Genomic DNA, 26,207 nt, shown 5'->3' on the forward strand with positions numbered 1-26,207 from the left:
TCCTATTTGTGAGTCTAACCGTGTTACCATTGCTTTCATCTTGGTTTCTAACTGTGATCCCAAATTTAATATTGCACTCATCAACTGCTCCATATCTTCTGTCGTTAATCTCGTATTTTGAAAATTTTTTGATTGTGAAAAATTTTGAACTGTTTCCGGACTATTTTCCCGACTTATTAAATTGTTTTCCACTTCATTATTCATCATCCTGTTCTCCTGTGTTGGCGAGTTCGCCATGTCAACAATTTCGTTATTCTGACTATCCATCATTTTTGCCTTTTTCATCGATCGCGTAATCATTTACAAAACATACAAAACTACACGATATTAACGAACAATTGAAATCTTCATAATTGCACAAAATTATCAAACCCGTATACAAGACAACAAAAATTAAATTCTGCAAAAAATACCATTAGAAGAACGACAATTACCAAATCCACACATGCAATATAGACTACAATTACTAAACTATGAATTACTACAATAATACTACTGTCAGCTATTTATACAATCAGAAGAATTCCAAGGGACGATCCGAAGCAGCGGTCGCCACGTGCATGGGGGCTTAATTAAGATTATGAATGCAAATACTTTTTTAATTTTTAGTCGCTGTCTGTCCGGCTACGAAGTCTCGTAAATGGTTGGCCCTGATTAGTATTTGTACGCAATCTGACTGCATAGAACAACAACAAAGAATGAAACGAAATTTCCGTTAACACAATTAATTAATTAAGTCCCCAGCAACTATAAAACCTACGAAACAACAAAACACAAGTGTAGCTGTTCTGTGTGTGGAGGTGTGATTCAACGTACACATCTGGCACGGTTCTTCCTCAATAAGACAAGATATTTTACACATCATTTATACTGAAGTAATTAAAAAAACCAGAAATACTATAATTGCACTTAGAAACCAGAAATACAGTCTAATACAAGAACACGAGCCAGATGCTTTGTTGACTGAACCTGTAACCAATAGGCATTATTGTTCAAGACATTGAAATAATACAAAAAAAAGGAATTTCTTTACCTTCATATATATTGACGAAAAGCACATTACAGCATCCCTAATCCAACAACATCTGGTGTCTAGCCCACCAAAACAATATGACAACATCTGAACAAGCACTCTCCATGGGAACCTCTCAACAACGGCTTACCACTGCTACATCTCAACAAGCACTGCCTACTGCTACTTCTCAATAAGCACTCTCCACTACGACTTCTCGACAAGAACTGCCAGTGGAGGCGGCTGAATAATACTCTTTGGCGCAGTCTCTGGCGCTGTGGCTCAGTGTAGCCACCTTTCACAAGATGTCAGAGTGGGGTCTAAGATCGAACTAAAACAACAAATATGGCGGCTCTGGGATACATGGGATGTCGTAGCAGGAGTCAGAAATTGAAATAGTAGAGCAAGATGGCGTCTCTGGGTTATATACTGATTAGCTGTTTCATTTTTTATGGCAGTAAAGTACTAGGCTTTGATTAGGAGAGGAAATATTTTGGGTGCATATATGTGCGTGCGTGTGTGAGCGCGCGCGTTATGTATGTGTAGGCGGTTTCCATTCCGCCCCTCTCCTCGCCAAAATCCTGACCCTGTAGGTACGTAACCTGGGAGTATGAAGACATAAGGGAGGTATTAAGGACGGTACACACTAAGTTTATAAACTGTAAGCCAGAACCCTATAGTACTTATTTTATTTAAATGCTACACTGAAGTCACTTCAGACAGATATCAGAGAAACTAATAATTTTTCAGCACAGTAGTTGAGATGTCAGCAAGCAGAGTAATGAGGTTTTTTTACAATTTTCTGTTTATCAATAATAGTGTTTCAATGGCCGCATTGAATTGGTGATAAAATAGGTTATTATAAGCAGTAACAGTGAATTTATTCATCAGTACATATGTTTCTTTACTGACGTCAACATATTGCTTGTACAGACCCAGACTTTTTTTTTTTCTTCTAACAAGTGCTTGTACAAAATTTTTTGATCTTCAGAGCATTTTAAATCTTCTTAACTTAAGTCCTGACACAAGTGCGCAGTGACTCAGTGGACTGTTCGCTTTCTGTCGTGTTACATTCGTTCGCAACTCGTTAGAGTAAATGCGGGATCGGCGGTGTTTAACCCGACCGCATTCGACGCTGCAAGCACGCTGCTTCAAAGTCAGCCGAGTATGATAACTCTAGGCTCGCCGCTAGAGGCGCTGCGCACACTAGATTCTCCGTCACTCGCCGCAAGACTGATGGGTGTCACTAGATATGAAGATAAGAGGTCACCGCCAATGGCCATGCCCACAACGGTTGATACTGTATCCTTCCGCGCCTTCTTATAAGAAGCGCACTCAGCGATCTGGCAAAAGACATAAAGAAGACACTCCGAAGACACATCGAACCTTGGAGGACTGCCACCGACGACTGCATCACAATCATTAGTTATTACACGGAACTACTCAAACCCAGATCTTCCTCATTTCACAGTATTCTTAGCTGACGCGGCCTCTTAAAATTTTATTTCCCCCGGATCTCGCTACATTAGAAACCATCCATTTTATACATCTATAAGCTCTTTTTACATCACACAATATTGTTATTGTTATTAATATTATTATTATTAATATCAATATTATTATTATTATTATTATTATTATTATTATTATTGTTATTATCACTGTTACTGACAGCAGCAACAGTGGTACAAGTACTGCCAGTATTAGCTTCATTAGTTCATTGTCAGTATTAAAATACATTGTCACTATAGACACTCAAATAATTTTCATACAATTTGTCATATTAAAATTGTTATTTCTTGCGTAGCTGTGATGTAAAAAAGTTACAGTATGTGTGAAACAATGGTCCGATGTAAAAGAGGGACTGACGGCCCTTATAATATCAAGTTAAATAAATAAAATATTCAGTGAGACAGATCATAGTAAATCCAGCAGAAGACGTTAAGTATCATTTATTGCATTTGTCAGCTTGGCTACATGTAAATAAAAGTGTGTGAATTTTACCCATGCAACTGTGTGTCTTAGTGTTTGGGATTGAGACATCCATTGGATGAAGAAGTCCATCAGACTGAATCATCGATGGGATTGAAAATTACTTGGCTGCATCTGAATCAATCCAATCAGGCTTAATAGGGCGCGAGTTCTGTAGAAATAAAGGAATTTTTTTTTTCAGAAAGCTTTCGCAAAGAATTGATTGCAGTTACTGCTAATTTTCCTCTCTTTCACAAGGCGGAAAACGCGTTTAACTTTTCATTAAAGATTGCAGCGCCATATTAGAAAAAGCAAAATAATTTCCTTTTTTCCTCGTTTTGTGGCGCCAGTAGACATCAGGTGCTCAAATACTTTAGCTATAGTATTCAGTCTATCCTTTAAGTTCGCTGAATACTTGTGTAAAAGTGACTTTCAACGGCGAGTAATCACTCACAACACTCGTTCAGTTTCAGTCATCAAACTGACGAATTGTTAACCACGGTTACACAACTGTTTCAAACAGAGTAAAACCAGCAGTAGCTACTAATCAAGATAAGAATTACGAAAGTTCAATGCCGCCTCCACCATTTCAGCCATTCAACGCCACAGTTGACGAATGGTTCGAATATAAAATGCAGCTCTAGCGGCAGCAGCACTCCTACGCATTCTACAAGAATCTCTTCGTTTATTTTTCTTACCTTTGGTTGGGGTGTAAAACTTTAGACTCTTTTATTTCCTCAGCTAGAGGTTTGCCCTTTGCTGACCTCATGAATAAATTGGACGACTATTATGAATCGTAAATACGTGTGGCTGCAGCTCACTGCTAATTTTTCAGAACGTGTAGACAACCTAATCAGTCCTATAATGAACAGATAACAGAACTTAAAGATGTGACCAAAAATTACAAATTTATTTGTACTTGTAGAGCATTTCTGGACGAAATGCTTCGGAATGCCAGCAGACAACAGAATTACAGCATAAAATGTAAAGCATCGCAATCGTTGTCTCGGCGACGTACTACAAGTAACTGAAGCTCTGCACGAACAAGACTTCGCGGAGTTAGGTTTTCGCCGGCCGGCGTGGCCGAGCGGTTCTAGGCGCTTCAGTCTGGAACCGCAACGGTCGCAGGTTCGAATCCTACCTCGGGCATGGATGTGTGTCGTGTCCTTAGGTGGTTAGTGTTTAACGTCCCGTCGACAACGAGGTCTTTAGAGACGGAGCTCATGCTCGGGTTAGGGAAGGATTGGGAAGGAAATCGGCCGTGACCTTTCAAAGGAACCATCCCGGCATTTGCCTGAAGCGATTTAGGGAAATCACGGAAAACCTAAATCAGGATGGCTGGAGACGGGTGTCCTTAGGTTAGTTAGGTTTAAGCAGTTCTAAGTTCTAGGGGTCTGATGACCTCAGATGTTAAGTCCAATAGTGCTCAGAGCCATTTTTTGCTGCTGTAGACGCTAAGTGCTCTACACGGGCTCGAAAGTCGCAAACAGTTCATGTTGCTCAGTACCGCGAGAGCAAACAATCGCAGCAGACCGAGCCGGCACAACTGTCCTCGTGCGCCAAAGTGAAGTGCTAACTGCTTCATAACGCACAGCCGTAAACACTGGTTTTATCCGACAAGCGTAATGCAGATACTGTCATAAAATCGGACACAGTCAGCAAGTGTGCTTACAGGAGAAGCGTAAAGTGAATTCAGTCCAATGTCTACCTCAGTTGCAGAAAATGGAAATAGACAATTTCACAATATGAAGTCAAACGTGCTCCTTCTAGCAGAACTCGGACCAAATGAAAGAAAAATCGCAAGAAGCGCAAACTTAAATGTGCGCAACAAAACTTCGCTGTTGAAAAGTCACACTAACTCTAAGCAAATAGATTAAAATCATATCGTGCACTCAACCGAGATTCAAGACGTAACAGTATTCGACGAAAGAATACTGACACTAAGATTAAAAGGAACAGCAGCAAATTGTTCACTACTTTCTGGATTCTCAACTAAATGTGAAATTTCAGCTAGATACTGGTGCTTCAGTTAGTTTACTTAACCAGCAAACATATGAGTGTATTAGGACGCCCCAACCTTCAGTACTCAAATCTGCATCTCACAACTTATAATGGCGGAAGAATTTCTGTTCTCGGGACACTTACACAAAGAACGAAATGCAAAATTAAGACCAATACACTGGCATTCACTGTAGTTCAATCCAACACTAGTCAAAACAAATTTGGAATGGAGGCATTCGATCTCCTCTGTCTGGAAATTGAAGATGATATACATGCAGTCAGTATTTAGGTATCACACGAGAGTATCAAAAAATTATACAGGGTGAGTCACGTAAGACGTACCACCCTTTTTATTTCGTGAACAGTTACAAATACCGAAACACTGTTTTTGTTTTCAGCAAATGGTGGTGGTGAGTTCCTATTCGACCAAACTGCTGAGGTCATCGGTCCCGAGGTTTACACACTACTCAGTCTAACTGAAACTAAATTAATTTAAGGACAAACACACGCACCTATGCCCGAGGGAGGACTCGAACCTCCGGCGGGCGAAGCCGTGCGAACCGTGACAAGGCGCCCGAGACAACGCGGCTTCGGCAAATGTTAGAGGGTGCAGGGATACGTATGTTTTTGTTTGGTTAATGTTTTTAGCGCTGGTATCAACTGAGATATTGAAGTATGTACGTTTTTTTAACGGAACCTTATATATTTTATCTTGAGAAGATACTTGCAGTGATATATCGTTTGTTAATGTTAGCGTTGAAACCTGTCTTTAAAATATTCGGGAAATGTCTTAGAATGTGAGAGCACGGTGGCCGAAAACGGCATTTGCCGTGCAAACACTGCCAAGTAGGCGTCTCGGAACAGGCTTCGTGATTGTATACCGTCAGGTGGGCCTACGATACGAGAGTAAAGCTTTATTTCCGATTGCACCAACTTAAGTAGCCTTGCCGGCACGGTAGCTCAGCGTGCTCGGTCACAGGGTTAACAGCCCTCTGTAATAAAAAAAACTGAGTTCATGGATCAATGACGAACTTAAACGGATGTCTTACGACGTCCGCCACGAGCATAAGCAACGAACGTAAACGAACAAAATGAGATTTTCAGGAAAAAAAAAAAAGCGGTTCCAGGCGCTACAGTCTGGAACCGCGCGACCGCTACGGTCGCAGGTTCGAATCCTGCCTCGGGTATGGATGTGTGTGATGTCCTTAGGTTAGTTAGGTTTAAGTAGTTCTAAGTTCTAGGGGACTGATGACCTTAGAAGTTAAGTCCCATAGTGCTCAGAGCCATTTGAACCATTTTTTGAGCCAACTTACGACGTAAATGCAGGATCACCTACGAATGTTGTATATGAAAATACGACACAGGCTAGAATCTGGCGTACCACAAAGGGCTTAGGAAAAATATTTCACATTTGTGCATCCTCCCAGATTTACGTGGGCTGAAACGGAGAAATCAACTGTTCATTCTTCAAAAACAAAGAGGTCTTATACGCTGCAAGAAGCAACTACTGTATTAAATATCTAAATGTTAGAAGGAAAATTTGAACTACCTCTTCCTGTATGTCGCTGTGTGCTTCCTAGAGGTAAAATACATGCTGTCGGAGGACTGTCTTTTCTTACACTGCTCTAAATCATATCATATGGAATACAAAAAATGATTCAAATGGCTCTGAGCACTATGCGACTTAACTTCTGAGGTCATCAGTCGCCTAGAACTTAGAACTAATTAAACGTAACTAACCTAAGGACATCACACACATCCATGCCCGAGGCAGGATTCGAACCTGCGACCGTAGCAGTCGCTCGGCTCCAGACTGTAGCGCCTAGAACCCACGGCCACTCCGGCCGGCTCATATGGAATACACCTGTTGAACTGAAATTAAAAATACTTTGGTGAGCACCTGTTAATATTCATCTTAATGAAACATCGTCTCATAAGAGCGTAATGGCAGCGTTACCAGCTGTGTGCAATACACATTGTCGACTTATGTGACGTGGCAATGCAATTTCGTACACACAGAAATGAAGTAAATAGCTTATTAACAATGATTTGGTAACCACTCAATCACGTAATATCAATTTTGTCTTCAAAAAATAGCTTTATCCTTTATTTAAGCATGTGTTAACGCTTTCACTAATATGCGGTCTATGGTGAACAAAGTGATCAGCTGGGGATCCTCACACGACTCTAATCAGAACTGATAAAATATGGTTCAAATAGCTCTGAGCACTGTGGGACTTAACTTCTGAGGTCATCAGTCCCATAGAACTTAGAACTACTTAAACCTAACTAACCTAAGGACTTCATACACATCCATGCCCGAGGCAGGATTCGAACCTGCGACCGTAGCGGTCACGCGCTTCCAGACGGTAGCGCCTAGAACCATTCGGCCACCCTGGCCGGCTCAGAACTAATAGCTTTACCTGACTTCATAAATGTGAATCCGTGGTATGGCCCAAAAACCACGCTACAGTCAAACATTTATACTCTACTACTCCATAAAGAAAAATATTGTTCCAAATAACAGGGTGCTGAGAAGCACATATTGGAGCCCTACGCCGTAGCAGCGAATACTTTACCCTCCTGCTGGGCAGGGAGGCACACCGCGATGCGCACAGCGACTGTCAATTGTTTAGATGGCCGACTCATAACAAATAAGTACACCCACGCATCACTCAGTGTGTGCGTGATGCTAGAAGCAGATCCTCTGACGGTTCAGATGGTGACTGGCACAGGCTCTAAGTGGCATATTAACAAGGGACGCAAGTCTCACCGTTTAGGTAAAGACCTGCAGTTCTTTACTAGCGAAGCGCCAGTACAAGAGTGACCTCTTCTCTTTCTCTCAGCTTTCCTCGCCAGCTCGGTAGCATAGCACATTTACATCTTAAGCTACGTCCCCAGACATGAATGCAATTGAGCATGCATAGGGACTTGTTGAAGGTGGCCATTGCACAGCGTCCGTATCCACCTGACAATCTTCAGGACCTCACTGAAGCTGTCATTGACGAGTGACACCTCATACCTCAAGATAAACTTGGTGATCTCATGCAGAGCATGCCTCGCAGAGTGGGTGAACTGATCTGTGCGCGGGGAGCATATACTCGCTACTAAAGCCTGATAATCATCAACATAAAAATTTTCACTGTTTTGTTCTCAAGATGTACACTTAGAACTGCTTTGTTTTGCAATGCTTTTTTGCAATTGACCAAAATCATTCGTGTTCTCAGAAGGAATTATGTTTATTTTGTTAATAAGATATTGTACAAACGTCAATGGGTGGACTATAAGAAGTCATTGTAGTAAACTCGATGATATTTCAAACTATTATTGAGGTGTGTACATTTATGATGACAGTGAAATGCGATTACTCACACAGTTATAGAAGGAATGGTGTGAGTTCTACCTTCAGCTAGCACATAACAATTGCTGATCACCTGACAAACAAAAATACGTGAAGACGAACGTTTAGCTATGTGACTTGTGGCACCAGGAAAATATGTTAGCTGGGTTTCCTCTGACAGTACTGGATCAAGATGCGTTGCCTAAGTATCCCTAGCTTAAGAAAACTAGTCTCTGCTGCCCTAGCCGATTTCCTGTAGCACCAGAACAGACAGCCACTCACGAGGAAAACACGGCAGGTGCTATAACCCGATATCTCAGAAACGCCCCTCAGTGGAAGATGAGCAAAATAAGCGGACACATGTTTCGAATAATTCGTAGATATTCGACCATTTCTGAGGAAACGACAGCTAAAGATTCCGGCATAATTTAGATGCCATTTAATGGGCAGTAAATGGCGCCCAATTTATGGTGTAATGGCTAGTGTCGCGGCCTGTCACTTTGCATCCCGTATTCGAAACTATATTAATGTTTTTATTTAATTTAAAAATGTTCAAATGAGTGTGAAATCTTATGGGACTTAACTGTTAAGGTCATCAGTTCCTAAGCTTACACACTACTTAACGTAAATTATCCAAGTACAAACACACACACCCATGCCCGAGGGAGGACTCGAACCTCCGCCGGGATATTTAATTTACTTCTTTCATTTTTCTACCCATTTTCATAGACGTTTACTACATGTATTTTTCTTATCAAGGCAGGGGACACAAGGGTGTTTTATTGTAAAATTACAACTGGGTTTCACAAAAAGTACAAAATAGCAGTGCCAGTGCCCGTGTTATTAAGAAATACGATGTAATGTTCCTTCTGATATGCTTGCATACCCGAACATTGCATCGTACTTCTTAATAACACAGGCTCTGACTGCTATTTTGTGTTTATTCACCAATATCAATCCCTCGACTCTCAATAAGTATATCATCCTTGGAAGAGAATGTACGTAACGTACGAGTGCAGGTTGACACAAGGACGAAGACATATAGAAGTTTGGGTGTGGCTGTGATTCGTGCGCAGATAGCCGAAGCGGTAATCTTCCTTGTCAGTTCCGCGGTGCAGACCGTGTTTAGCCGCCCTCGCCACTACGCCGTATAGTATTTGTTTAATTCCGCGCCACAGCCTCAGCTGAAAGAACTATCATGGTCAACTCTTACAGGAAGAACACTCCGAAGTTCACCTTTTCGAATGAATACATTCACCCATCGGTCGTCAGCGGTGTCGTTTATGTTAAGGTGACTTCCGACGCTGCCTGCAACGAGATTATCTACATCTACATTCACACTCCGCAAGCCACCCAACGGTGTGTGGCGGAGGGCACTTTACGTGCCACTGTCATTACCTCCCTTTTCTGTTCCAGTCGCGTATGGTTCGCGGGAAGAACGACTGCCGGAAAGCCTCCCTGCGCGCTCGAATCTCTCTAATTTTACATTTAATTATCCAACGGACACGACACAAAACACAATTCAAAACCCTCTCCCAGGAATGACACAACAGGTGGCATCACAGCACCTTATCACCGGCAGCGCCACCCATGAATTTGATTTCCAAACACACCTACACTCGAAGTTCACAAGCATAAAAATCGTTCAAATGGCTCGGAGCACTATGGGACTTAACATCTTAGGTCATCAGTCCCCTAGAACTTAGAACTACTTAAACCTAACTAACCTAAGGACATCACACACACCCATGCCCGAGGCAGGATTTGAACCTGCGACCGTAGATGTCGCACGGTTCAAGACTGAAGCGCCTAGAACCGCTCGGCCACTTCGTCCGGCTCACAAGCATATCCGCGAGAGTCGTACGGATATTGATAATCGTATTGTACCAGCTGCAACTTTTGTACTGGAACGACGCGAGTCTCTTCCTTCTTCAGACAACAGCACACATTACTGAAAGCAAAAGTCGGCCAAACACAGCAAGAAACGCCGCAAGACATCGGAATCGGCCACTGAGACACCTTCCCCTGACAAAGAGGTGGCTCTCAAATCTGATGGTATACGCAATGAATCATTTTCGCTGTTACGGAGACGTGTTCTTCGCAAGACTGTGAATCATCCACCAGAGATTATGATCAAGAACCACGCCCGGAGACCACAGATAATACCAACCTCAACGTCGCCGAAGCTGTTGAACCGACGCGACCAGCGCCGTCACCTCCCGGCGATGTTGGAATTGACCCACCATCTTCATGCACAGATGACGAATATTTTTCACCTCCACTCGACGAGGAAATGAGATCTGCTCCTCCGCTAGACCAACACTAAAGGAGAGGATCGTCCTACGACGCCCTGTGCGTCTGCTACAGTTCCACGACCTCCACAGCAACATTCGGCAGCTGTGAGCATACTGGCAGCACAGATCCCCTAGCAGGCATACCGGATAACTATCAACACACTATGAGCTACGGACACCAATAGTGCCCTGCTGCAAGAAATGAGGATAGCGACTTGGTCCAGGTCTTATGGATATGAGATGTACCCTTCCCCGATTGATATCAAACACACCAGTGCAAATATCCTCCTCCAGGGAAGCATTGCAGTTTCCAATGTCGCAAATCTATCAACGGCACGATATATGGCCCTGACCATTGAGGGAACAATAATCATAAATCTCTATGCCGCATTTGGCCCAGATAAACGGAGGGATCGATCCCAGTTCAAGGCGGAAGATGTCATGGTTTTATTTCTCAGCAGATACGATCATCTCATCGTGGGTGGAGAGTGTAAAGATAAATACCCTCATTTCAGCACATGCCTGGAACTTCGCTACCTCGCCTGCCGCCTTTGTCTCGTCGATACTTGGAGAGCAGTACACAGCGACATATGCGCAGGTACACGCGTCATGACCCACTCCACCAATCGACTCGATAGAAGATATATCGGCAACACTCTAACACCCAATCTTTTCGACATGGAAAGTTGGCTATCTGCCTTTTCGGATCATAACAACTGCATCTGTACCATCAGTCCTCATAAGACGCAATGTGGGCCCCTGGAAACTCAATGCCACGCTATTGGGAGACCCCGGGTCGACAAAAGGTTACAGACATATGGCATGCTTGTATGAAATGCATCATACGTTATGGGACCACACTGTAATGGTGGATACTGTGTGTCAAACCGGCCATCCGCCACATCGTGACGCAATATGGTAAAGCCAAAGCCAGGTGGAACCACCACACAACAGATATTTACTATAGTACTCTACATGATTTCACGGACTATCCCCATCCAAAGACAGTCAAGAAGAAGTTCAATGCATCCAAGTAAAAATTTTAGTCAGGACTAGGTGCCACTTTAAAGAAACCATTATAGAGCACACAGCCAAGACAGCGTTAGCAAGGAAGAACCATACCTGCCTCATATCGTTCAAAGCTTTCGACGACGTCGACAGGCCTTAGTATCGACTGTAGACATCTCTGATGACGATGACTGACATTGAAAATTCCCATTAGCGATTCCTTCACAATGCACTACATGCACTACAGGCATTTCTACGAAGAAGTACCAGCTGATGTGCAGGCTATTGCTGAGGTTCCCCAGGAGATCCATTGTACACTAGACCCCGAGGTAGCAACCTTCTCAGCGGAAGTGACTACCAACGATGTCCTTGCAGCTGTGGCCTAAGGATCACTGAGTCAGTCTCCCAGTCTCAACAACTTACCTTTCGAGTTTTACAGAACCTTTCAAGATCTGACGTTATTGCGATAGAGAGACATGTACGAGGAACTTTTGTCAGGAGTGGTGCTCCCGCCACCAACGTCCATGACTTACTTATATCTGCCCCGAAACCCATGGGACGAACATGGCTTCATTCATAGTTACTGGCCAGTCAAGTTACTAAATTCTGATTTGAAGATTCTCTCGCGCCTTTTAGCTATGAACTCAAACATGTGTTACGACAAGTTGTGTCCTACAAACGTACCTCCTTAGGTGGCGATAATAACATCCAGACTGCCATCAGTGAATATCAAGATGTGATGTCCAGGCAAAACACTCTTGACTGCCAAGCGTTTTAATTTCCATCGACTTCAACTGCAGTGATGGACCTGATGGCAATTCCCCTAACGTTCATGCAGTCGATCATGTGCCTGCTTCAAGGGGTGACGTCCAGGCTTCTCGTCGTCAGAAGATTCACAGAACCCATATGGATCGGACCCTCAGTATGACAGGATTTCCTAAAGCTGACCATGGTTTATGCTGTTGTGATGGAACTACTCATCTGTGGATTACGGTGACACTTGAGCAGTATTCCTCTCTGCGAGCACGTTTTCTGCTGTCACGCATATACCGATGACTTGTCCTCGTACATTCAGCAGCTGAAATACAAGCAAATGTTATGAATTGCCTGTTACAGTGTCGAGGCAGGAAGTGCTGTTAACATCACAAAATCATTCTAGATGAAGATCGGCTGGGGCCTTCCCAGCAAGATTCCATGCAGCCTTCAGGTATTTTATATGTTCTGGACAGATCATAAGAGTCCAGTATGATGCCCTCATCTTACCAAAGCGGGATGGTGGCCTCGTTTTAGTTAACTTGAGCGCTAGGGCCACGGTATTTCATATCAATACTAAACTCTGGCTGTAGAAAAGCCAGGGTATTAGTTTCACTGGAATGTTGACCGCCGAGTTTGCACCTATTTCTAGACGCACTACTACGTCATTGGCCAACAGTCCACCTCCACTGTCACACATCGGCCGTTCTCTTTGGAATACAGCTACATATGCGGCGAGCTCCCCAAGATCAGGAAGATGATGACCTGCGACATGTACCGTCTTCTCTGACCATCCCCATCCCGAAATCCCATCAAAGCACGACATCCCCAGCTCTTGTGGCCTAGACTTTGGAAAACGATCTTCAATTCTTTCACACTACTGACATCTCCGCGACGTGGTACCTTCTCGCCAACAGCAAATACACTACAAGACAGAAAATTTGTACTGCATCACGCTGGTGGACTCACCCCTGTGCCTGAAGTGCAATGTCGAAGATCATTTACTCCATTTCGAGTGTGAAGCAGCAGCAATCATCTAGGCCCTTTTACAGAAGATCGTCGCTTTCTACACCCGAGTACCACCACATGACTTAAAATTTACTATCAGCTACCACTTCAGGGACGACGTTGTCGATCCGGCTGACTTCTGGACATGCCTCCAAGTACAACACCACACACTGCACCGACATCGACACTACGGACCATTTTCGCGAACTATTTACAGAGTATTTTCGTCAACCCCTCAGAAACTGGAATTCCGATGGACATTAGCCAAGACAAGAGGACGGCCACAGACCCCCCCCCCCCCACCGTCTTCCCTTTCCTTTTTCTTCACCTTCTAAACATTTTTTCAAATGGTTCAAATGATTCAAATGGCTCTGAGCACTATGGGACTTAACTTCTGAGGTCATCAGTCCCCTAGAACTTAGAACTACTTAAACCTAACTAACCTAAGGACACCACACACTTCCATGCCCGAGGCAGGATTCGAACCTGCGACCGTAGCAGTGGCGCGGTTCCAGACTGAAGCGCCTAGAACCGCTCGGCCACAGCGGCAAACATTTTTTCGTACGCGTATTTTATTTGTGGATGGCTTTGCATATGCTGCCGCTTTTTTTTTTACTTTTCCATGTGCATTGCTATTGTAGTCATTTGGTAATCATGTAAAAAAAACTATATTCTCTCTTCCTACATGTGTCAAAGACATTAGGCACAGCGGGGCCAAATTAATTACGGAGGCAGTGCTCCACACAAATATATAAAAAGTGGTTAAGGTGATCGTTCTCGTAAAGAGGAAATACCTGTTCGAGTCCCAGACCGGCACAAATTTTCACTTTCGATGTTCTAATACACAGCCGAAGATGGTTCATATTCGCAACTGCGAATACATTTCTTGTATTCACAATAAGTGTGATACGTTTATAACGTAATATATATGTGTGTGTGGTATTTTCAGAGCTAAAATTTTTTTTAAATCTCATATTCTTATATTTCCTTCTTATATCAGTTCTTAGTTCTTATAGTTTATTTTTTTACGTTTATTTTTCAGGTAGATTTGGTGCACTCTCTTGTATGATTCTGGTTTTAGAAACATTCGAAAGATAGAAATTCCGAACACCAGGAGGATCGCACAGAAAAGTTTGCCACAACAACATGCCTCCGTACAAATCTTACTTAGGAAAGAAATGTCGTTAACATCGCTGGAGATTTCACGTGTTGGCAATAATTTTGCTGCAAACCACGCACAACAGATCACTTTTCCGAAAACTGGCGCTTGCAGTTGATTATGAATCAAGATACATTACAAAAATTTCACCGAAAATAATTTAAAATCATTTTCTATTCATTTACTTTATTTGTTTATTATTTTGTAATTCATTCACAAGACATACTGTTAGTACACGAATAAGGACAACATTGTTTCATTATACACTGGAAAACGTTCGTGTAGTAATCTTCTACCGTCATGTGCAGATAAATGGAAAATAAAATTAAAATTGATAATGTGATTTCGAACACGGGGTGAAAAAGTACAAAGCAGCATGGCTAGCCACTGTGCCAGTACATCTGTGAAGCTCTGTGCTAGTTAAAAGGCACATGAAGCACCTTGAAAATTCTCCGCGTAGTTCCCTCAGAAATGGTCGGATATCTACCGACAACCCAAGGCATGTATTCACTTATTTTGACTCCTCTTTCTGGGAAATCGGGTTATAGCAGTTGTGTTACTCTGGTGAGTTAACTTTTACCATCCGCTGGGATATCGAGAACTTATTGTTCCGCTGCGGGTAACAACTGTGATGCTAACAGGAGTTACTTCAGCCCCCTGGTTTACACTAAATAAACAGCAATAACGAATTGCCAAGCTTTATTTTGGTCTCCTAGCGGACAGACTGTGACAAAACTCTCCAGTGGCTCTTCTCAGGACCATTTGACAAAGACTCCAAACTCAGAATATGCCAGATTAACATAGAATTCATGGAATGGAAACTTAACTTCTTGGTAAAACAGTGAAGGAAAAGTACATAGCGAAAAATTACCAATCCTAATCACGAGGCTATATACCTATCTATAATTTCAATTCAGCATTAAATTATCTGATGTTAAATTGTTTATTATACCAGTATAGGCACTGATAATTCATGATAATATACTCATCCTCCTCACAGTATCTTCTTTTACTTGCCATAAAAATTGTATCCTCATTTTCAAGCATCCATGTATGTATACTCATTCAAGAGATTTTAACTCGCATCACAAACTCTGAGGACACATCAACAATAATACACAAGGCATAATCTTGACAAACTGGGCAGAGATAAATAAAATACAACTGCTCTCTGATGCAAAGCAGAAATCCACCTTCCCCAGTCTCAACATCGACGAATTATAATCGCACTAGGCATAACCACTCCTATCAGCTGTTCCCTTTCCACACCTAGATGGAATTTTAGAAAGGCTAATTGGAAAAAGTTCAGTGAACAACTACGAAATGATATCATATGGATTTGAGTTAAACTGGAGAGCCTGGAAAGATTTGTGGCCGAAAAACATATCTCCTGAGGAGTAACAAAGTCTTACATTCCTTTGAAATGAAGAGTGCCACAACTGTACTCTGCTTATAAATGACCAAGGAACCAGGAACTAGGTGAACAACTACTAGAAGCACTTAAAAACGAAAAAACTTTTAGATGGAAAGAAACATTTGAGAGACTAGACTTCAAACACAGTAGCCAAACAGCATGGAGCTTACTGCAAAAGATAGAAACTAAATAATGAACACCCACCATTTGTACTGACTCCTCATGATCAGAAGACATGGCCAACAGAAATAAACATCAGTCATAAGACACAAAAGAGAGAAGTGAGATATGCAATTAGCGACATTCTTAAAAGCCACTAACAGCTCTTTCCTAATATAGACTTTATTAAAATGGAAAACCTCAACACTGCAATCAACAAAATGCAGAAAAGCTGCAGAGTTAGACAACATATGCTCTGAATTCATTGAACATATGGGTCCAAAAACGAAACAGAAGCTTTGAAAATGTTTACACGGATGTCTTATGAAAAGGCAAGTTACCAGAACTTTTCAAGAGAAGCAAAGAAATATCTATCGATAAGTCTGAAAAAACATCACTTTGCCAGAAAGCTACACACAATTTGCACTTTTAAGCATTTACTTCAAAATCCTTGAAAGGATACTTTATGCATGTGTAGCACACTTTGTAAACAATAGCATAGCAATAGAGTGAGATGGTTTTATGCCAGGCTGTTGCAGTAGCATGCGCACACTCACAACATACACAAACAATAGTATATATATATATATATATATATATATATATATATATATATATATATATATATATGAAAGTTCTAGAGCAAGAAGTGTATTTTTTTTTAATTCTCAGATTTAAAAACAAGAGGTTAGTTTTGTTTTTCCCCCATTTAATAATTTATTCATGAATGAAATTTTCATTATTTTAAAAAATAAAAAATCTAATAATTTTCTTTTTTATAACTAAGTTCTCTACGATTTTGTGAATCTGTACCAGTAAACCAGTAAATAAATAACCTAAAAAAATTAGAATTAAACAAAATAAATAACAACAAATTTTTTCTTTGTAAATAACTTCCATCAAACACCCTCATTTATCCATACCAACTGAAATTTCCATTTTATTTAAAAAATAAAAATTTAACAAATTTTTTTGTTATAAATAAGTTCTGTCAAAAACTGTCTATTTATAGCAATGAATGAAATTTTCATTTAAAAACTCAAAGGTACATATCAACAGCAACAGTTTAAATGTTTTACAGTCCAAATTTTTTCTGTATAGATAAATGCAAAACAAAATGTACACTAAAGCTGAGCCATTTCAAACTGTAGAAACATATTGTAAAGAAAATTAGGGATTGAGTTATACAGATTTAGAAAATTATTTTAAAGGAAATGGATATTCAGATGTAACTAGACAAGACCTCTGGAAATTAACTGATTATTTTATTATGAAAGAAATAAAGAAGAGAGAACTAAGAAATAAAAATATAAAAGATCAGTTTCTAAAATAAAAGTTAAAACAATTATTTGAAATTTCGTAATGAAAATTTTATCAGTCATATTCTAAAGCCTGTTGACAATATTACTAATAAAAATAACAAATTGAATAAGAAATCTTTATAAGAACGTCATGACATCTGTAAAACAAAAAATTTAAACCTTGTTCTAAAGTTAATAAAAGCAGTTTATCGCTCTTATGGAAAGAGCTGAGGAAAACAGTAATAATAATGATAACAAATGAATAAAAAATCCTTAGCAGATCTTCAAAAATGTGTAAGACAAAGAAAATTAAAATATTATTCTGAACTTCATAAACAAAAAGTAATCGATCTTATCAGTACATCTGAGGGTGTTATTAATAATAAAGATAATGAGAATTATTTTCAAAATGTTCAAGCAGATAAATTAAACAAAAGAACTATTGTAAAATTTTCAGGTTACAATTTTCTAGATAACGACAACTTTTTAAAATCACCTAAACGAATTAATGGAAAAGATTCTGCTTTTATATCTAGAACAATTACTAACGAAATTAATAATGTTGATAATATCGTTGAACCACAAGAATTTTTTAATCAATTTAAAAACGAAGGAATCACTAAATTTAAGAATATTTTAACACAAATAAGGCTGATTAAAGCTAGCATGAAGCTTCATTGTAATTTCAAAATACAAGACAAAATACAAAAATTTATTTTAAAACAAGGTATGAAGTTTTATTCACTAATTTAGTAGATCATTAGCAAAAAAAATCAATTAATAAACTGTTAACCCAAATGGAGGAAATCCAAAGGAAAAAATTTCTTTGGCCTTTATTTTATATAAATGGTTTAGAACTAAATGTTAATAGGCACAAACCAATTTCTGGTTCTTCTTATATCGATTTACCAGAAGAAATAATATAAAAATCTGCAATTAACATATAATATACCAAAAAATGTTTTTTTATTCAACAAAATCAGCTTTATATCAAGCAAATGCTGATGGAAAAGGAGTTAATAAATATAACCATATTGGAATAGAATAAGATGAATTTTTGAAAAAGAGAAAATTAACTTCACTGTTTAATTCACAGATTTTGCCAAATTTGAATTCAAGTAACATATTTGGTTTAATGATTAACCTTTTGAAAAAAAATTATCATATATCCTCTGTACCATACAAAAAGTAAAGAATAAAAGTATATTAATCTTCTTTTAATTTGAGAAGAAAATAATTACTGTTGGACATGAAAGCTATCTAGAGTAATTATATCATGGACAAGTAAACACGACTGAAAAATTTAGGCTTGTGATATATGTTTCACATATTTATATTCTCCAGGAACATTACACAACCATGAAAACGATTGTAAGGAACATAAAGAAGTAAAAATAGATATGCCTGTAGAAGGTGAAACAATAAATTTAAAAATTGTAATAATTCGGTATGAGTACCTTAAGTAATTTATGCAGATTTCGAGTGTCTTTTAAAAGATGTTAACACTTGTCAACCAAATCCTGAAAAAGCGTACATAACAGTATCAAAAATATGTTGCATTTTCATTTAGGTATTGTCTTAAATATTCTAACGATGATTAATAGAAACCTGGAACATATACCGGTAAAGATGCACCAAAATGTTTCATTCAAATGTTGAAACAAGAATCTAAAGAAATTACTGAAATATATGAGTGAAATACTCCAATGATAATGACAAATGAAGATAAAATAAATTTTAAAAAATCAAAAAAATGTTTTACTCGTGGAAAGGAATTTCCTAAAGGAGGACAAAAGTAAGAGATCATTATGAAGTAATAGCAAGATATCGAGGAAATGCTCACAAAGAATGTAATAGTAATTATCAATATTATAATCTTATTCAAGTTTAAATTCATAACTTAGCATATTAGGATGTACCTTTGTTTATAAAGAACTAGCAGTAGACAATCAAGATATAAATGCTATTACAAATAATGTCAAAAACACATTTCCTTTAGTAAAACGGTTGAAGATGGATTAGCATTAAGATTATTGAATACATTTAAATTTAATGATTCAGTTATTGACTAGAGCAATTAGACTTAATGGTTAAAAAAGAGTTTAACCTATTGAATATATAAACTGCAAAGAAAAATAAAAGAAACAAAATTACCTAATAAAGAACATTTCAGTTCTTGACTTAATATATCAAACATTTCTGATGAAGATTATAATCACACAAAATTACTTTAGAAAAAAATCAATATTGAAAATGTAAAAGATTATATAAAATTATATATTAAATTTGATGATTTAGTACTAGCATATGTTTTCGAAAGTTTTAGATGTGTATGTAGTAAATATTATGAACTTAATACATCTCGGTATTCTGCAGTACCTGGTTTATCTTAGGTTTGTATGTTATGATATGATTTTATTTCTTGAGAAGGGAATTTGAGGTAGAATTTCTGAAAGTATTAAAAGATATGCAAAATCAAATAATAAATATATGAAAAATTATGAACCAGAAAAACAATCATATTTTAATACATATTCAGATGCAAATAATTTATGTGATTATGAAGTGTCTCAATTTTTAGTGTTAAACAGTTTTGAGTGGTTAGGTTAAAACATATTTTAATTCTGAAGAAATACATAAAATATCAGTTGATAATAAATCTGATTATATTTTAGAAGTTGATTTCGAATATTCAAAAACATTACAGGATTTATACACAGATTTACCATTAGCACCAGAAGGAGGAAATTAATTATTAACGACATATAATAATACCGAAAAACATGTTTTACATTATAGAATTCTTAAACAATGCTTAAATCTAGGTTAAAAATTAACAAAAGTTCATTGAATATTGTAATTTGAATGATCAAGTCGGTTGGAAAAATATATAGATTTTTCCACAGATATGTAAAAAATGCAGCTAACAAAGTTGACAAATGTTTCTGTAAGTTAATGAGTAATTCTGTATTGGTAAATGGATGGAAAATATGTGATTAGACAAAATGTTAAAATAATAACACATCCAGAAAATATTCGAAATATGTTTCAAAATCAGACTATGAACATACCACAGCACTTTCAGGAAATCAAGTTGCAGTTCATATGAAAAAAATAGTAAAATTCAATAAACTAATTTACTTTGGAATTAGTATTCTAGATATTTCAAAAATAAGAACCTATATTTATATTACTATTTACCAAATGTAAACATGAAGAAATTATTGATTTATCTCATATGGATACCAATTCTTTCATTTACGATATAAGAATCGAAGATTTTTATTAAGGTATGAAATCGATCATAACCGACTTTGACAAAAGCTATTATTCAGAAGATAATATTTATAAAATTCCACAAGTAAACAAGCAAGTCTTAGTAAAAACGAATGACGAAAATTTTGGAAAAATTATGCTAAAACAAGATAGCTTAAGCTCGAAATTATATGCTTATAAAATACAAGATCAAGAATATAAAAAGTCTAACTGACTTATAAAATCTGTTGTAAAAATTAATATACTTTTGATCATCACAAAAATTCTTTATATAATAATAAAAACAATGTAGAAAAATGAATGTAATATGATCATTTGAAAAAGAATTGTATGCAGTTGAATCTAATAAAACTGTTTTCAGTTCTGATGATGATAAAAGCATCATATTCCAAGAACAAATTAGTATTGTACCATATAGACATTGTAAAATAAATGAATCAAATCTATACACTCAAAGAAATTAACATATAAAAATATAAAGAAGAAATTAAAAAAAATTGAATTTAAGATCTGTGTAATCTATTATATGTGATGGTTATAAAGTAAAAACATCATCAAATAAAAAATAATTGATGTCTGAACAGTTTTTAATAGTTTTTCATGATATGGCCATTTTGGTTATGTTTTCATATATATTCTACAAACAAATTTTCCACAAACACACTCAACTTTTTGATAATACCTTTGTATATGTTTCTGATTATTGAATGCATTTTTCTCTTTTTTGGTTCATTATACTTAGAGATATGATTCTTCTGGAGGGGCTTTTAATTTCATTTTTTTTTACAATTTTCCCAAGAAAACTTGACTATTTCAGTTATTTATTAGTTCTTTTATATATTCAGATTTATTTTCTCTATTTTTTGTTTCTTTGTATACAACCAAAACACCCATTTTTGTATTATTATTTGTAATTCCTTATGAAATACATTTTCCTGTTTGTACAACAGACAAATCACATTATTTTCACTTTCCATTAAAAAAGAAAACTATTGATGAAAAAAATGATTCTTGGTTTAAAGCAAAAAATATTTCTGATATTTTTGAATACATTAATTCGAGAGATGCTTTGGAGGACAATGTTTAAAGTAAATTTATAAAGAATTAAGAGGTAGTTTGGAGATACACTTACATACACATACAAATTTGTGCCAGAGCTCTCATAGATATACTACTACAAACAGATGATTCCAACAATAACTCAAAACATAATCTGTGGTTATTTATTTAAGTTCAGCCTATGATACAGTTTGGAAAAACGGACTGCTACTGATGATGTACCAGCTTATCTTTGCAAATCCTTTATCCATCTACTCAACAAGATGTTCAGTGACAGACTTCGCCAAGTACACCACAGCAGAAACTCAAGTATTTTCAATGGCCTAAAAATGGCCTACCACAAAGATCTGTACTAGCTCCTACAGTATTTAATAATTACAGATGTCTAAGATATACCACCAACAACATCTTGGAAATTCGTGTATGCTGATCATATTGCCATCGATAGCGAAAGTTCGAGCTTTGCTCAAACTGAGGATGTACCGCCAGATGACCTTGGCATAATTAGTGAATGTTTCAAAAACTGGAAGTTTCAGCTGAATGGAACTATTAGAACAATTCCGCTCTAGGGGCTACCATTTTAGAGCAACATCACACCTTCTCAAACTAGAAGAGTGGCAACCCTCATATCGCGTTGGGAAAAATGTTTTCCCATTCATGTTGATGCATATCTCCTTAGACGACAGCAAACGAGACTGAAGTCAAGACGTCCGCCTGTAGCAGTAGCAAAGTAACTCAACTACTTGTACATCAGTTATCATTGGATGTCGCTTTGGCAAGATCAGAATATCTTGAACTCTCACCACATCAAAGATACAACTTTGAAGGTCTTCACAGAAGACAGTGCTGCAACATCAACAGGATTCTTATAAACCATGGTATCTGTGAAAGGGACCTGACGCAGTGGGGAGCAAACAGTCGTCCGCATGACCCTGGTTTGCCCTAGAACATCCTCCCTGGGTGCACTACAAGGCATCTATGGACTCACCACCGAAGTATTGAAATGGTTTCATGACCCACATTTGTGATTTTAAAAAATGCACTGCATAAAATAGGTATATGTTCCATTAGTTTAAGTTATCAACAGTTATTTGAAACAAACTGCAAGGCTGTATGGAACAATAAATTATCCATGCATAACACAAAGAACACAATTCATATAGCGAAGTACTTTCTCTAGCCTTTCTCACTTGTGATAGAAATAACTTACCTTGTGGCTGACAGTAGCGATTATAAACCTCTTGGTTTCATTGCTCACGCCATATACAAACAGAATAGCATTCACCGGTATCAGAAGTCATATATAGTTAATGTAAAACAGCTCATTCTATTCTGCACATAAGTGTACTGGATTTTGTAGTCTGGAAGTGGAAGTCTCATGAAGCTACAATGCATCAAAAGGTGGAGTCTGTTGTAAAATAAATATTTCATTGTGGATTAGTTTATAATAAGAGTACAATGCACTCCCCAAGAACATTTCTCAATCCTTAGCTTTTAGTATAGCCTTGATGAAAACATTTGCACATTATGTATTTGCCTGCGTCAGCATTGTATGACTAATTACAAAAGAGCCAAACGTCATTCACATGTTTGGTTTGCCAAAGTGACGACAAAAGCAAAACCTGCTACGACGGCTCCTTTGGTGGTTATTCTGCAGATCACCATATGAATGGTTGAGTATGTTAGTTGAAAGATTGGAGAAAGGCAAGGAAATACCATTTCCAACAGGACCATGCCCAGTAAAACCCTGTAATTGCCAAAACAACCTTCGGGGTGAGGGTAGCTTCTTCGTAATGAACCTGCAACCATGCTTATACTCAGTCATGTAAAGTGCTATGGTTTTGATGGCTGGAAGATCCCACGGAGTAGGTTCAGTTCCTTAGTAGGAAAGAGTTTTCTTCCTTCATGCACAATAGCTTTGAGTGCAGGTGCATCTAATGGATGTGTGTATAGTGTGGTGTTATGTGGAACCCAGTGCTAGCACACAGCCTATTCCTCTCGAACAGCAACAAAGGCATCACCGAGTTTAACGTCCTGATTCGATAAATGGATCACCATAAACAATGTCACATGCCCTCGCTTCATGAGATACTGTGGAGAGATTTCAGTGAAAATTTCACATACCAGCAGAATTCGAACCATCTTACCTTTGAGTTGAGAGCCAGTGAACAGGCGTGCATCAGAGATCTTGGCTGCAGAGGCCGGTTCTCGTACTCAAAAGTTCTATTAGCTAATGTATGTGATGGAATTTTCGACACTTACAGTGTGTACAGTCAACATGGTGTCAGCCCCATTTTTCCCAAATCAAGGTTTTTAATTACACCAACATTTACGATAAAATATATGTGCATTACCGTCAAAAAAGTTTGTTTTTTCAGATGGTTTTTTGTGGGGCTAGAAATTCGAAGATCTTGGAGTAGATCATGATGTGTGAGGAAACTCTGTGTATGGCATATTCCAAATGAAACCAGGGCTCTGATTTCATGATATTAAGTTGAAGGCCTCCTTTAATTGTTTGCCTTGTTGTCAGGGTGGGGGAAGGCACTATCACCATTCATGATATAAAAGTTTGGTTATCGAAACAACTTTTCTTTCTCTTAAAGCATTACGTAGGAGATAAAACATGAACACAAGGAAGTAATGCATATGCTTACACAGCATAACAAATGTTTAATAACCATCAGAAGAGATGTGCAATTTCTGCCCAATTTAATAAGTTGTCCCATGCACTTTGCACTGATCCTAACCTAATATAGTTTTGGGTGAGATGGAAAACTAGCATTCTGCAATTGAAGGTAGCAACGATGTGGTGGTCACCATTTTCTACAGATACACTAGTGATAAGTGATACGACCAGTGCCTGTTATCACTTACCTCTAATCGCATACTTCTCCAATCATTTTCCTCCAATCATTGAATTCTTGGGAAACTATTTTGGGTTACAAATGGACGAGTGTATACATAAATAACGACAGTCACAACTTCAGTGAATACCATGCATGCATTCAAATATTAAAGTATACGTTTTTGCTTGAGTTACTCACTGTTTCTGTATGTTTCACAGAGTTAATTAATTACTCTTGCAAGTTACGTCCACATCAGTAAATTTTGTTGGTTATTGTCTTATCAGTGTAGGTTTTTATTTTCGTGAGCACTCAGATTGATTGTGATGTCATAGTAATTCACTCATTCGCAATTTTTTATAGTATACTTGTCGTTTCATTCCTCCTGTAAGTAAATGGCTCATTTATGAAGAAACTGTCGTAAGGCAGCAGAATAAATGGAGGGCTTATTTCAATAGTACTACAAGTCCATTTTGTTCATATTGAGATACAGAGTCCTAAAGTTAAATGAGCGCTGAAAAATCTGCAGTTGAGATACCAGAAATATTCAAGCGTATGGCTTCTTGCTGGAGATGAACCTTTCTTCCTGTTTGTTTGGCTCATTAATTTCAGAAGCTTTATAGACAGAAAAGTGGAGGTAATGGACTTGTACTACTATTGAAATAAGCTCTTCAAATGAAGGTCAATTTCTCACCTTACATAAGAGTTTTATACATAGCAACAGGAAAGTGGATATGACACCTAACTTACTTCAGCGGTAATGAGTAGATTTGCCTATAAGTATGCAACGCAAAATGGATGACTCTCAATCTATGGTATTACCACACTACTCCTATATAATACATGTCAGTGAGCAGAAGGTGAAACAAGGAGCGAGAGGAAACGCATTCGATCACGTGAACTGCAAGTGGTACACACGTGACAGACACATGTAACTTTTTAGACGTCTGGACCAGGCACAAACCGTGCGATTGGCGGAAACGCTCTGTATGACACAGAGGAGAAATTTGTATGAACACTGCATTCACAGTGGCTGACCTCCAGCTAGAAAGTAGCTGTAGCGTCGTTGAGCTCCAACTGTGGAGAAACGAACCAGCCAGTTAGTTAATTGTTTTTGCGAGAACTGAGAGGGCATTATAATATGCATGCTGCTCCAGCCATGCACGTTTATATCGCCATAGTCTGAGACTAGGGATGAGTTCATGTTTTCTCGTATATCGAGAAACATAGGGAGAGTTTATGCTGGAAAATTCAGCAAAGGCTTAGTTAGATTTTATAGGAATTTTAGTGGGCAAGAGCAGCCGTGCAAACGACAACTCATCGCAGCTAAGGTAAATACCATATGCAGAGCATAAACTTGTTGGTTCACCAGCTTGCATCCTCTGTAAACTCGAGTGACCTTGGTTAATCTTTTAGTCGACTTGTCACAAAACTAACCACCCTCTGTAGACTTGATTGTCATCCTAAAAATAGTACTGAATTTTGAACCGGAATCGGATGATGTATTGTAGTGCTGGTCAACATCATAGTGTAATCGTAAGAATAATTTTGTAAAGAAACTTTTAGTTAAGATTTAATATTGCTGTGTTTAGGATTATTTAACTTTCTG

Source organism: Schistocerca piceifrons, chromosome X (assembly GCF_021461385.2).
Source record: "Schistocerca piceifrons isolate TAMUIC-IGC-003096 chromosome X, iqSchPice1.1, whole genome shotgun sequence".
Taxonomy (NCBI): domain Eukaryota; kingdom Metazoa; phylum Arthropoda; class Insecta; order Orthoptera; family Acrididae; genus Schistocerca; species Schistocerca piceifrons.